Here is a 12,457-nt window from a genome sequence, read left to right as displayed (position 1 = left end):
CATTGAGTTACGTCCCAGTGTTCAGGGGATGGACGTCTGTGTCTTCGGCAGGTAATAGAACTGGCAGCGTTGCGAGGCAAGGGCTCAAACATGTACAGCTGTAAGCCTTCTACAGCAAACCAAGCTTCTGCCGCCCTGGCGTGCTCTTCCACAACAACTTCATCCCTGCTTTCATCCTCTAAATAAAAATGTATTTTAGTGAAGACTCATCCACAACCTCCGACACAAAACTCTCCTCCTCTTGCATGTTTCCGCTGTCCATAGCATTCCTTGACAGTGTTGTTTCTAAGTCACCACTTTAGTGCTACTTGGTCCCAATGGAATTTCCTGTTGGGAACCTACTAGCACTAAGATGCTGGTTAGCGAGATGCTTCTGAGACACTGTCCACAATCAAACTTGCTTGCGAACCTTCCCCCTTGATAAACGACCAATAACATTCACTTTATTCACCCGTGTAAAGTTGGGCACCACTCGGGAGAATTGCAACGGTTGGAACAGCCGTTTCCCTACGACTTTAAATAGAAAAATAAACCAGTTAAGTGGTACTGTAATTTGATCAGCACTACCTGCGTCTCACATTATCACCTTTCTTTGTTCTCTTTGGATCTATCATGGGTAAGTGAGGACAAATATTTATTGTTTTAGGTATTTTCTGAACAGAATTTGGTATTACATAAAAGTCCAAGAAATGGGTTCCAAAGTCTATGTATGTACTCTTTTTCTTGTAAACTTGACCAAATCCAGTTTGTTTGAATCAACTGACTTCCTGTTTTAACAATTTGCTCCACCACAGATTGCCATGGAATTGGTGTGGAGATTGTGGCATCCTTAATGCTTCACAAATGTGTCATGTACAGCTCTAACTGACTAAACTGGAATACGGCTGCAAAAACACAGGGAAGCTTTTTTTCAATTTGTTTTACCCCCTACACTTTAGAATGATTGAAAATATTTAATCATATTTACAATTATTAAAGCATGATCAACAGATAGAAAAGCAGTCAGCAGCATGTTGTATTGTTAGATCAAAGTAATTTTTTTTACCTGTTTTTTCTTTAAGTTACCACTTGCTCCGCTCTTTGGGGTTGATTAGATGGGAGAGGGCAAAGATTGAATATTCAGCATGTCTCTGCTGTGTTTTTGCATCAAAGTTTTATCAAGACATAATTGCGATAAATGATGCATGTAATCAAGTATTAAATAATGCTAGAATATGCAACCTCCAAAGTTAAACTGTGACCAGTGTGTCTGTGTCCTTCGTCCCCAGTGGATAGGTACCATCTGGCTTCAGCCATTACAAGTGACCTGAGTGCCAGACTCCTTAGTGTGCAAGGAAGCTCAACATCAACCGGTCAAAGCCCTGCACACCTGACCACATGGATACAACCTTGCAAACTGTGTTAGGGGACAAATTACAAATTCAGCATCCCCATACTGAAAACAATTCAAAGATATATTGCATGCTTTCCTTTCATAATTTAGAGTATATCAAAGCAGGACCTATTGCCAAAAAGTAGCAGGACCCTATATAATTTTTCGGATATTTAGATAAGAGCACAAAAGAAAAAAAGAAAACAAAAAAGATGCCTTTATTTTAAAATAATCCTAATAGTCGTGTCATTTTAGGTAATGTAAGAATTCCTCAAATTCAAGGTTCTTGTTTTCTTCCAGTAAAATAAAGGTTTTTCACAAACTTAAGCATTAAGCAAGCTTCTTAGTTGAACAACTGCTGAGAGTAGTGAGGAAGATTCTTAGCAAGCTTAAGTGTCTTATGCAGAAAAGAGGGCAAAATGACAAGGACAGAGAGAAAGAATGGACATTCCTACACTGAAGAAGAGTAAATGAATAAGACCTTACCTTCTCAATCATCATTTTTGTGCTTGACCTAATCAGGAAGGAGTTCCTTTTTACACACACAGCGCAGTTGAGTAAATGAGCTCATAAATTTCTATAGCAATCATGCAGTTATTAATATAGAGATAAGATAAACTTTATTATCCTCTGGGAAAACTAAATAGTTAATGGCAGGATAGTTTACAGCTACTCCTTTAGTAATGTAATTTTACAAAGGATAAATAAATTATAGAAAAAATCCTGAATAATCATGAATAAAAAAAACTTTAAAAATATACTGACAATACCTTAAGGAGTTAAAATGTTATGTACAGAGTACAAAACATACTTTCAAAAATAAACATTAAAAAAGATTAAGTTTAAATCACCAATATATAGAAGACTTCATCTATCCATCCATTTTCTCCAGCTTAGTTCTGTCAGGGTCACGTGGGGCTGGTGCCTATCTCTGGCAGTACACGGGCGAGAGGCGGGGTACACCCTGGACAGATCATTAGTCTGTCACAGGGCAACAAACACACAAAGACACATAATCTTAAACCCTTGCAGTCACATCTAAGAATAATTCAGAGAAGCCAATTAACCTAAAAGTCATGTTTTTGGACAATGAGAGTAAGCTGGAGTACCCAGAGACATCCTATAACCTTCTTGCTTCAACGAAACAGTGCTACCCACTGTACCACCATGCCGCCTTAAATTGAATATTTAAATAATGTAAAAAAAAAAATGGTGTCTAACTTTTGACATAGACATATACATCATATACAACACCAGTGCCTCTTACATCTCAGTCTGGTGCTTGAAGTGTCTTGGGTCTGCTAGCAATACGTTCCCAAGTCTGCCTCTTTGTTCACACCATAATCACAGGAACAAATCTACCCTTCAACACTACCCCAATTTCCTCCATGACATGTTGCCACAGCAGGCAGTGCACTATTCAGTTAGAATTTTTTCATTCTTTGTTTCTCAATTTTCTTTGATTTATACAAGCAGGCAATCACAGTAAAATGTTAAATGGTGAGTGCCAAATAACATCAAACAGAACTGGCAAAATGACTAGCATAACTTGTAAACATAACATAATCACAATAATGAGTATGTAAATTAGGTACATTTATAAGTTCAACATATATTTTGATTCTGTGTGACAATTAATATTTTTTGATTCAAAGCAGTACTAAAGAACTTTCAGTTTTGGTCAGTAGACAAAAGCTGTGTTCTTTTTGCCTGAAGAAAGACCGTATTTCCCATGAGGACCAGGGCATAGCGTGGTGAAATCATGGATTTTCCAGTCACTTGCAGTTGCTTTAAACTACATTTCTGTTTCCATTGGCTTTGTGAATGATTAATCTAACTGTGGCAAAACCATTTCATATGACAATGTTCAAAATAAGAAATGTTATCTTTAATTTTGTACCATATTCCTGTGAGTGAAAATGATACAGACCCCCTCGGGCCATGACAGAGGCATCATTCTAATAGTTGTAAAATGACATATAGTCACAGAAGTTATGAAAGTATTTTAGGATGATTGAAGTTATTTAGAGTTGGTTTAATTTACATGTCTCTAAATCAAATTTAAATTCAATGATCTGTTCATTTATCTCAATTAATATTTAAATCTGAAAAACTCACACAAAGAGAAAAGACAATTAGTAGAAATTTATTGATACAATTACTTTGTGTGGAGATAGATGAAGTTGGTCAGTCTGTAGACACTTGGTTAGCGAGACAGTATGCTGAGCTTTATGAGGAGATCCATCATTTTGTAATAATCCACATTTTGTATTATTGTTTTTTTTTTTTCAAACTATCACAGTTTTTAGAAGACAACTTCACACCTAGCAATGTGGTTAATCACCACTCTCTGAATAAGGTAAAGGTTTCTGTCCCCTACTTGATCAGAGTTAATCTAAAAAACTAGATCAGACATACATACACTAAAACTTCTAGATAATATTTAGTTGCAATAACTTGATATAAATATCCTTTGTTAGAAAAGAATTCACCTTTATTGTGACTACATTGTCACAAAGCAAGCACAAAGCAACAAAATGAACTCTCTGCATTGCCATTGTACAGTGCCCAGGGAGCAGTGTGGGGTTAAGGGTCTTTTGCTCAGGGACCCAGAGTGGTACTCTTTGGGAGTGGGACATAAACTCCGAACCTCTGGGATCTAAGCGCAATGCCCAAACCACTAGGCAACCACTCCCATTGTTTGACTCTCTTACATTAATGGAACTCTTTGCAAATATACTGTTGAATTACAATTAGTCAAGAAGGGTCTGGTGGGTATCTCCAGCTATCCATGGTTGAAAGGTGGGGTACACTCTAGACATGTTGCCAGTCTGTCGCAGTACTTAATCAATCCCAATGGGAAATTAAATGCTTAAGTAACTCCCTGGCCTTTTTCTGAATGAGTTGTTGTAGATGTGGATAGTTATAGGTAGGAAGGTGTGGTAAATAGTATGTTATCAATTCAACAACCAAACATCACAAAATACTTTTCTTTTGTTAGGGATGAGGATGAATCTATTTAACTCACCAAGGACCAATGCGTTGTTCCAGAGTGAGATGTTTTCTGTGTACTCACTGTGTCTTTTTTAATTTATCTGCTCAATGCAACTGCGATCAGAGGGGGGGCGGACAGTCTCCTCACTCTGGCAGCTCTCAGTTATTTACTTATTTATTTTAATTTTTTATCGTGGTTGCAGCACTATTGTTCTTTTTCACTGGTGGCAGTTTTCCAATAAAATATGAAATGCGTTTCTATGCTATAGTTCCTCCTCGTTTCTGTCATTAGACTATATAAACTTACTAGACTGCTGCCACCAGCGGGATACCTCTTTTCTCTTCGACCACTAGCTTGCTAGACGTTGCCATGACAACGTAACTTCCATGAACTTTTGTTGGTTAGGCCTCAAAATAACACAACTGAAATCAAAATATACATAATAAGAAAATAACAAAAAGGAAAATACTTTGCACACATTTATAAATTGTGCAAATTATTTTTTACTGATTTTTTTAAAAATGTCTCCTTGCCACTAGGGGTGCTGCAGCACCCCCAATTTCCACACCCAGGCTTCAGAAAGTTAACATCTCTACAATTTTAATTAGAAAAATTTGATAAAAGTAGTCATTTGATAAAATGACTACTTAAGTACTAACTTACTGATTGATACTATAATCTTATTTAATATTTAAAAAGGAAATAATAAGATGACAAAGATGTAAGTTTTTCTGTAAACTGTGCAGTACTTGTAATTGCAGTTAAGGACCCGGTTCCGAGGTAACAATCTCAGCAGATACACCCAAAATTCCATTTCCGCAGACACCTCCTCCAGCTCTTCTGGGGAAACCCTGAGGCATTCCATGGTCAGCTGACAGACATAGGCCTTCCAGCATATCATTGGCCTCCACTTTGTGAACACCTCCTGAGGAAGGTGTACAGGGAGCATCCAAAACAGATGTGGAGCCACCCCAACGTACCCCTCTCAATATAAAACAGAAGTAGCCACCCTGCGAAGGAAGCTCATTTTGGTTGCTTGTATCCGGGATCTCTTTCTTTCACTCATGTCCCAGATTTCATGACAAAAAGTGAGGGTAGGAATATAGACTGACCCATAAATTAAAAGGGTTAACTTTTTTTTCGATAAACTCCTTTACATCGACCCAGTTGTCAATCCCCAGGTGATTTCGCCCTTCGCTTGTGAGCAGGACCCCTGGATACATAAACTCCTCCACTCAAGGCTGGAACTCTAATCTGAAGTTATGTCACCATGAAGGAGGTGTTCTTTGTTTCTTGCAAATCCCTTTTGCATGCAAATATTTTCATGAAGAAAATAGAATTGCATTAATTTAGGGAGCTAAATTACAACACAAACAAACTACTAACATAGGAGGAGAATACTAATATAATAAGTAAAGTCTTAGCCTTAAATTTAGACCCTCAACTTAATTTATCCCTTGGAATTAGGGAATTAGGGACATTCTGGTTACAGTCGCTTATATAGAGTACAAAGGGCAGATTTAAAGCAAGATGCCAGTAAAGAACTAAACCGAAGAAATAAACCAATATGAAAAGACATGTCTGTCATAAATAACAAAACAATCAACCCTAATATGGTAGGACCCTATTGAATATAAATTAACAACAGGGACATTATGTTGCATTAAATGAATACCCACCCATAGAAATGGATCATAGATTTATACACACCACACAATCTTCAAAGATAATAAATAACAATATTTTTGAAAATGCTGATGAGTAAATCTTCTAAAACTGTGATAATTCAAATTTGCTTTATTAAGTCAGTAGGAGAAATATAACTTATTTTAAGTGTTTGTTTGATAAAAAATATTTAGGTATCAAAGACTAATAATACCTTTTGGGTAATTAAATCCTGTTAAAACATGTGTCCTGTTAAAAAGTCATTTTATTTCTTCCTTGGAGTACCACTATTTTAAGAAAAATGTATTTTTTATCAAGAATATGAGTCATTTCCTGGAGAAAATTTTGTAGCTACAGCACTAAAAAGCTTTGTTGGAGGCAGTATGAAAGTAACCAGGCATAAACCAGGCTGATATGTGTAGTTCAATTTGAATTTTACATGGTATCAATCTGTAAAGCCTCAGTAGGGAGCATCTGCAAAAAAGGGGGGCATTCAGTACAATTATTTGAACTGATTGGGATCCTACCTCACATGCTGGGTTTTTAGCCAATCACAAAAAAAAAAAAAATAATTACACACCAACAAAACTAGCTTCTCATTACATGAAGTAACGTAAATGCATAAGATATAATTTTCATATATTTTTCTATCCTAAAAGATGGTAATCCTCCCCCAGAGCAAGCTTTATAAGTGACCCCTCCAGAATGTCGAAGTGAAAGGGAAGGAATAGCCTGCATACAGTGTGTGACTATGCAGGTGACCAGCAAAAAGAGAAAGTCCAAGGCCATGGTGGCTTGAAACGTCTCCCACTGCTGACGATGATCAATTGTCTGTTGCTTCTTTAAAATTTAATATATAATCCAAAATTATCCAAGGGTCAGTAGATGAAGAAGATATTTGAAATTGACAGATGGGTTTGGCAACCCATGTACTCACCTCTACTCCTCAGCCCACATACAATGTGTTTTTGTCAGAAATGTTGGTTTTTTTTTTTTAGGAAAAACTATCCAAATGTAGAAGATGTACAGTATTGCTCAGAAGCAATATTACAGCAAATAAATAAGCAAACCACAAAATTTCTCAGTTTTTGTGGAAAGTTTATCTTTTTCCTTTCATTAGTATTATCTTTTTCTCTTAGTCAATATTGTTCTACTTATTAAAGGTTTGAAAAAAAGAACACTTGGAAGGACTCAAACATGTAGATATATTTTTCTGGACAACATTGCCTGTTAAGAGGTTAAACAATATATAATGATAGCATGTGATCATTCTTAAACAGCTACCTGTAACAGCTTTAAAAAAGGAAACAAAAGGAAAAGCAGGAAGAACAGCCTAAAGCAGTTGTTGGAGTTTTTGATCAACAATCTTACATTCTGCAGCATTTTTTACCTATTTTAAAGCCCAAATAAGGCATACTTTATAATTATGTGCTAATTTCTATTCTTTTATGATTCTGCATCTGCCATTGAAAGCAGAATTTCTTTCCAAATGCAATAAACAAAACAAAATAATTGCAGTAACAAAGCTCTGAAAAAAAATATTAATTTGAACATGACACGTACTACATACATTTGCATATTTTTTAAGCAATGCAATACTTTTAATATCTGATCAGATATTTCCCAAAATAAGTTTTGTATTTTTGAATTAACTTATAATAAGAAAATATACCCATCAAGGTTTGCGGTACCTGATCACCTTCTTTTGTTAGTATACTTCGTGGAAACTTATTTCTGGTGCAGCAAGGATACAGCATGTAGGTTGACATTACAGTGATTTGGACCTGGCATATGTGTTAAGGATTAATTAGCAAGGAAAACAGTGTCAAGATGCCATATGGTAGGAAGACAAAGCAGCTTGCAAAGGTCTGGTGCCAAACAGTACACTTAAGAAATCTAAATGTCAGAAAGGCAGTCTGTGCCTGCTACTGTCAAGGTAGCCCATATGTAAATGAGGTCAACAGTTATCAACACGAGGGCTTTTGCTTCACTTGTACTAAAAGAAAAAAGAAACAGGAAATGTTTTCCAAACATCAAAATATTATAGCTTAATGTCTATATTATTGACTAATTTTACATACATAGTTTATTTGTTATTGTTTGTTTGTTATTATTTGTTGTTATTATTACATTTTACACACATAGAGAGCTCAAATATCTTGGGGTCCCATTCATGGCTGAGGGATAAATAAAGTGGAAGATTGATAAGACAGATGCTGTTATAATGTATACACTGCAACATTCTGCTGTGGTGAAGATAGCTAAGTGGGCAACGCTCGTAATTTACCAGGCGGTCTCTGTTCCTACCCTCACATGGTCAGGAAATCTTGGACATGATCGAAAGATCGAGATCCTGGATACAAGCGGGTGAAATTAGCTTTCCCTGTAGGGTGGAAGGGCACTCCCTCAGAGACAGGGAAAAGAGCTTGGTCATCCGAGAGATGCCTAGAGTAGAGCCGCTTCTCCTCAACATCAAGAGGAGTCAGCTGAGGTGGCTTCACCAATTTTTTCCAATGGCATTACCTCGGGATTCTCCCAGCAGAGCTGGATGAGGCGTATGCGGAGAGGAAAGTCAGGGAGTTTCTGCTGAAACTGCTAAACCAGCGATCCCAGATAAAGCTTAAGATGACGAGAATGGGTAAAAGCATATATACGCCTACATACATTAGGGATGGAACGGTTTATGAAAACCGTCTGAACCATTCTGTTCGACTGTCTCGGTTCGATTCGCGTCTGTTGCGTTCGGTTCATGCGCTGCTCCTTTTTCTCATAGGCGACGCATGTACACTCCAGAGCAGAGTGTGGCGGTACTGCGACCAAAGCCAACCACCAGTAGTAAACAAGAAGAAGAAGCGAAGCAGCGTAGCCGGGTGTAGCAGAAAAAAATCTGTTGTTGTGGAAAATTGTGTGGGTATGGCGAGTGGGAAAGAACAGGAGCTGGAAGAGACGCCAGCAGCACTTTATATTTCTGCTGTATGGGATCACTTTGCATTTAGAGTGACCTACGATGACGGCGGAAAGAAAGTTGTGGATAAAAGTGCAACAGTGTGCAAGCATTGTGCAACACGTGTTGTTTATGCTAACAGCAACACTACCATGATAGATTTTCCTAACAATCAACATATACCGAACCGAAAACCGTGACCACGAAACCGTGAACCGAACCGAACCGTGGATTTTGTGAACCGTTCCACCCCTAACATACATACAAAAAAAATTTCATCTAACATGCTCATTTATATGAACCATCAAAGCACCCAGCCATCTCTCTGAGCTGTTCTGTAGAATGGACGCTGCACTGGGTCAGATTGATAACAGGAGATTATATTACTGTTGAATGAAGAAACAGTCTTGTCCTAAGTCAGCTCAGACAAATCCTTGTGACGCCACATTATATACCATAACTAATCTTACCTTTAACTTTCTCTATGATTGCCTTGTAAAAGCTTTGACAGGAGTGAGAAAATAGTGGGCTTGAAATCTGGAAACAAGATGAGATGAAAGAAGAAGAATGTTTACATCTCTGTGATCCGATGAAACTCCTAGCATCTTAGTGTGAGAAAATGGCAGAATTTCTGTCACCATCACTACTATTTAACCAGCTTCTGACAGATGTTATTTTTAAACTTCTGTGTGACAGCATGGGATGACTAACTAATAGATAACACTGTTAGTGATAGGCTGTGTTAACTAAACAAGTGTACTAATACCAATATTTTTTACTGGTTTGCACCACATTACTGTTACCATTCAGTTCACATTAACTTTCAGCATTTTTCATTTATCTGTTAATGATACAGTATTAGACATTTCTGCTGAATATAGTCTGCACTCTATTTTGAGTGTACATTTAATTAAAAGTGTAATTTTAGTACAGGTCATTAATGCTAAGAAACCATTTTAATAAATCCATCTACTTTTTTTTTGACAAACCCATTTTCTAAGAGCCAAAAGAGTATGACCATTAAGTGTAACCATTATAGTAGTTAATGGTTAATATCATTTGTCCAACAGCAAATGTTTCTTATAATTATGACTTTGATTTGTGAACTTGAATTAACCTTTGCAGATGAATGTTTTCACATCCTGTATCAAAAGACTAATTTACTTATTTTTCCCTTATCACATTACAGAGAAAAATGTTTGCTGTTTTAGAACAGCTAGAATTTACTGAATCACGTCTGCTTGCTAAATGAGAGAACTATTTTTTAACACTTTCCAGACTAAGATGTTAACATACTCAAACATTACTATTAGAACCTTTGGGAAACCCATTTCGATGATTTTATTAATTTGTAACCTAATCTTTTAATTTGTAAATTCAATTCAATCCACTTTATTTCTTTAGTGCCAATTCACAACCCGTCATCCGAAGGAACTTTACAGAAACAATTTAATCAGATCATAGTCAGATTTGCAAAAACTTTACTTGCATGTCATCAAAAATCAGACATTAAAAAGTGAAATATGGACCTGCACAAGTGTGATTGAATCTCAGGTTGAAATATCCATGTGTCTGAAAGTGCCTTGCTTACCTGTTCAGTCATTTGCACATGTTTACATTAATGGTTATTCTTAGTCACCGTTGATGGGTGTGTACTTTTTTTTGCAATAGTTGTGTGGGATATGGATAATAAATGAATAAATAAAGATGTGTGTAGGCAAGTGTAAATGTGTGTATCTATGTTTATGCTGTATCTACATGAAGTAATTTATTTGCTTACTTAATCGACTTGTGGAGAAGTATGGGCTCAAATTAAATAGGAATCAGGAGGGTTGTTGACGTTGTTATAGGAAGAGGAAGGGGCTTGTTTAAATTAATTGGACTTCTTTATACCCTTTCTAAGACATAGCCACTTAACCATACAAATAACATAATATACATGCCATTTACATATAATGTTTGCATGTGTAAAATTTGTAATTTTGTTTATGCATTGTTAAAAAAAAGTCATTCATTCATGTATTAATGCGTTCATAATTCATTTCCCAAGCATATACTGATGTAAATATAATCCCCCTTAACAAAAGCATTAGACCTTGTGACAAAAGAGTTTCATTACAAACAGTAAACCAGGTTCTGCACCGGCAGGGCCGTAACTAGCATTGAGAAGACCGAGGTCATGTCCTCTGTATTTTTTTCATTTATATTTTCCTTAAATTTTGATAATAACTAAACAGAAATTACAATGAAACCGAATGTAGGGCGATGACCTAGGTCTTTCAAAAAAGTGGGAGGTGTTTTATATTTGAAGAGCCAAGATTAACAGGATTGTGACATTGGGTGGCTTGGTTGTTAGGGAATTGTGCTTTGACCCAGAGGTCCTGAGTTCAAGTCCCACTCCCACGGAGGTGCCAAGGGTCCCCAAGCAAGAATCTTAACCCCCACACTGTCATGATCTGCACTGATAGGTCACCTTAGTTGTTCACTTCACTCACCTGCCTAACTCTGCCCGGTTTTCTAATTATCAATGATCTCATCCACCTGCGTTCTGTTCTTTTATATTGGGCTCAATTCCAGCTATCGGGGCCAGATCATTGCTTGTTTGCTTTCTGTTTGTTCCCTGTTTGATGTCCTTAGGTTCTGTTTTTACTAGTTTTAGTTAGTCCAACTAAAACTAGTTGGAATCCTGCTGGATTCTGCCTGTCTGTGCGTGTCTGTCTGAGCTTGCTGTTCGACGCATGGGACTATGAACCTGCCTTCCTGCTCTGAGGATTCGTGGAAGCCTGAATCCCTCTGTTCATGTTTGGGTCAGAATCTGTGATCGAGCTGAGGTCTTCTGGATTGCTGAAATGTTCCTGCCTGCTCTGTCTTCCCCTGACCTGGATTGGCTTCCTGCAAGTTCTCCGGGGCTGCAGCATCGGAGAGACTCTCTGCGGCTCAGTGCCCCTTCTCGTTGGCAGTGCATCGGCTGATCCTGCCTATAATTGAGTGGATGGACTGAACATTTAAACCAGTTAAGTGACTCGCTCTGATAATCATCTCATGGGAGATGATTGTGGTTACTTACCTGTGTTTCTCCCTCCAGAGTGTCAGTGATTGGGTGGTGCCCCACTCCCTGCAGTCACTGCAAGTCCGTAGATCCGCAACAGCTCTGCGCTTCTGTTCTGACTGTTTATGTTCTTCTTTAATAATCGCTTTGAACTTTCCTACTGACTGTCTGACCTTGAATACTGGGTCCATCTATCCCAGCTTTATGATACACACTGCTCCCTGGGCGCTGCACAATGGCAGCCCACTGCATCCCAAGTGAATGGGTTTACTGCAGAGAGGGAATTCTGTTGCATAGAACTTGTGACAATTCTAATGAAAAGTTGAATTCTATTCTATCAAGACAAATATCTAATAAAAAAGTAGCTAGAGGGTTCGGGCGTTTGTGCTGCGCTTCCTTGTCAACATGCACTATCACTATGGTAACTGCAAT

This window comes from Cyprinodon variegatus, unplaced genomic scaffold (assembly GCF_000732505.1).
Source record: "Cyprinodon variegatus isolate N-32 unplaced genomic scaffold, C_variegatus-1.0 Scaffold55, whole genome shotgun sequence".
Lineage (NCBI taxonomy): Eukaryota > Metazoa > Chordata > Actinopteri > Cyprinodontiformes > Cyprinodontidae > Cyprinodon > Cyprinodon variegatus.
Note: the sequence above shows the minus strand (reverse complement) of the source record.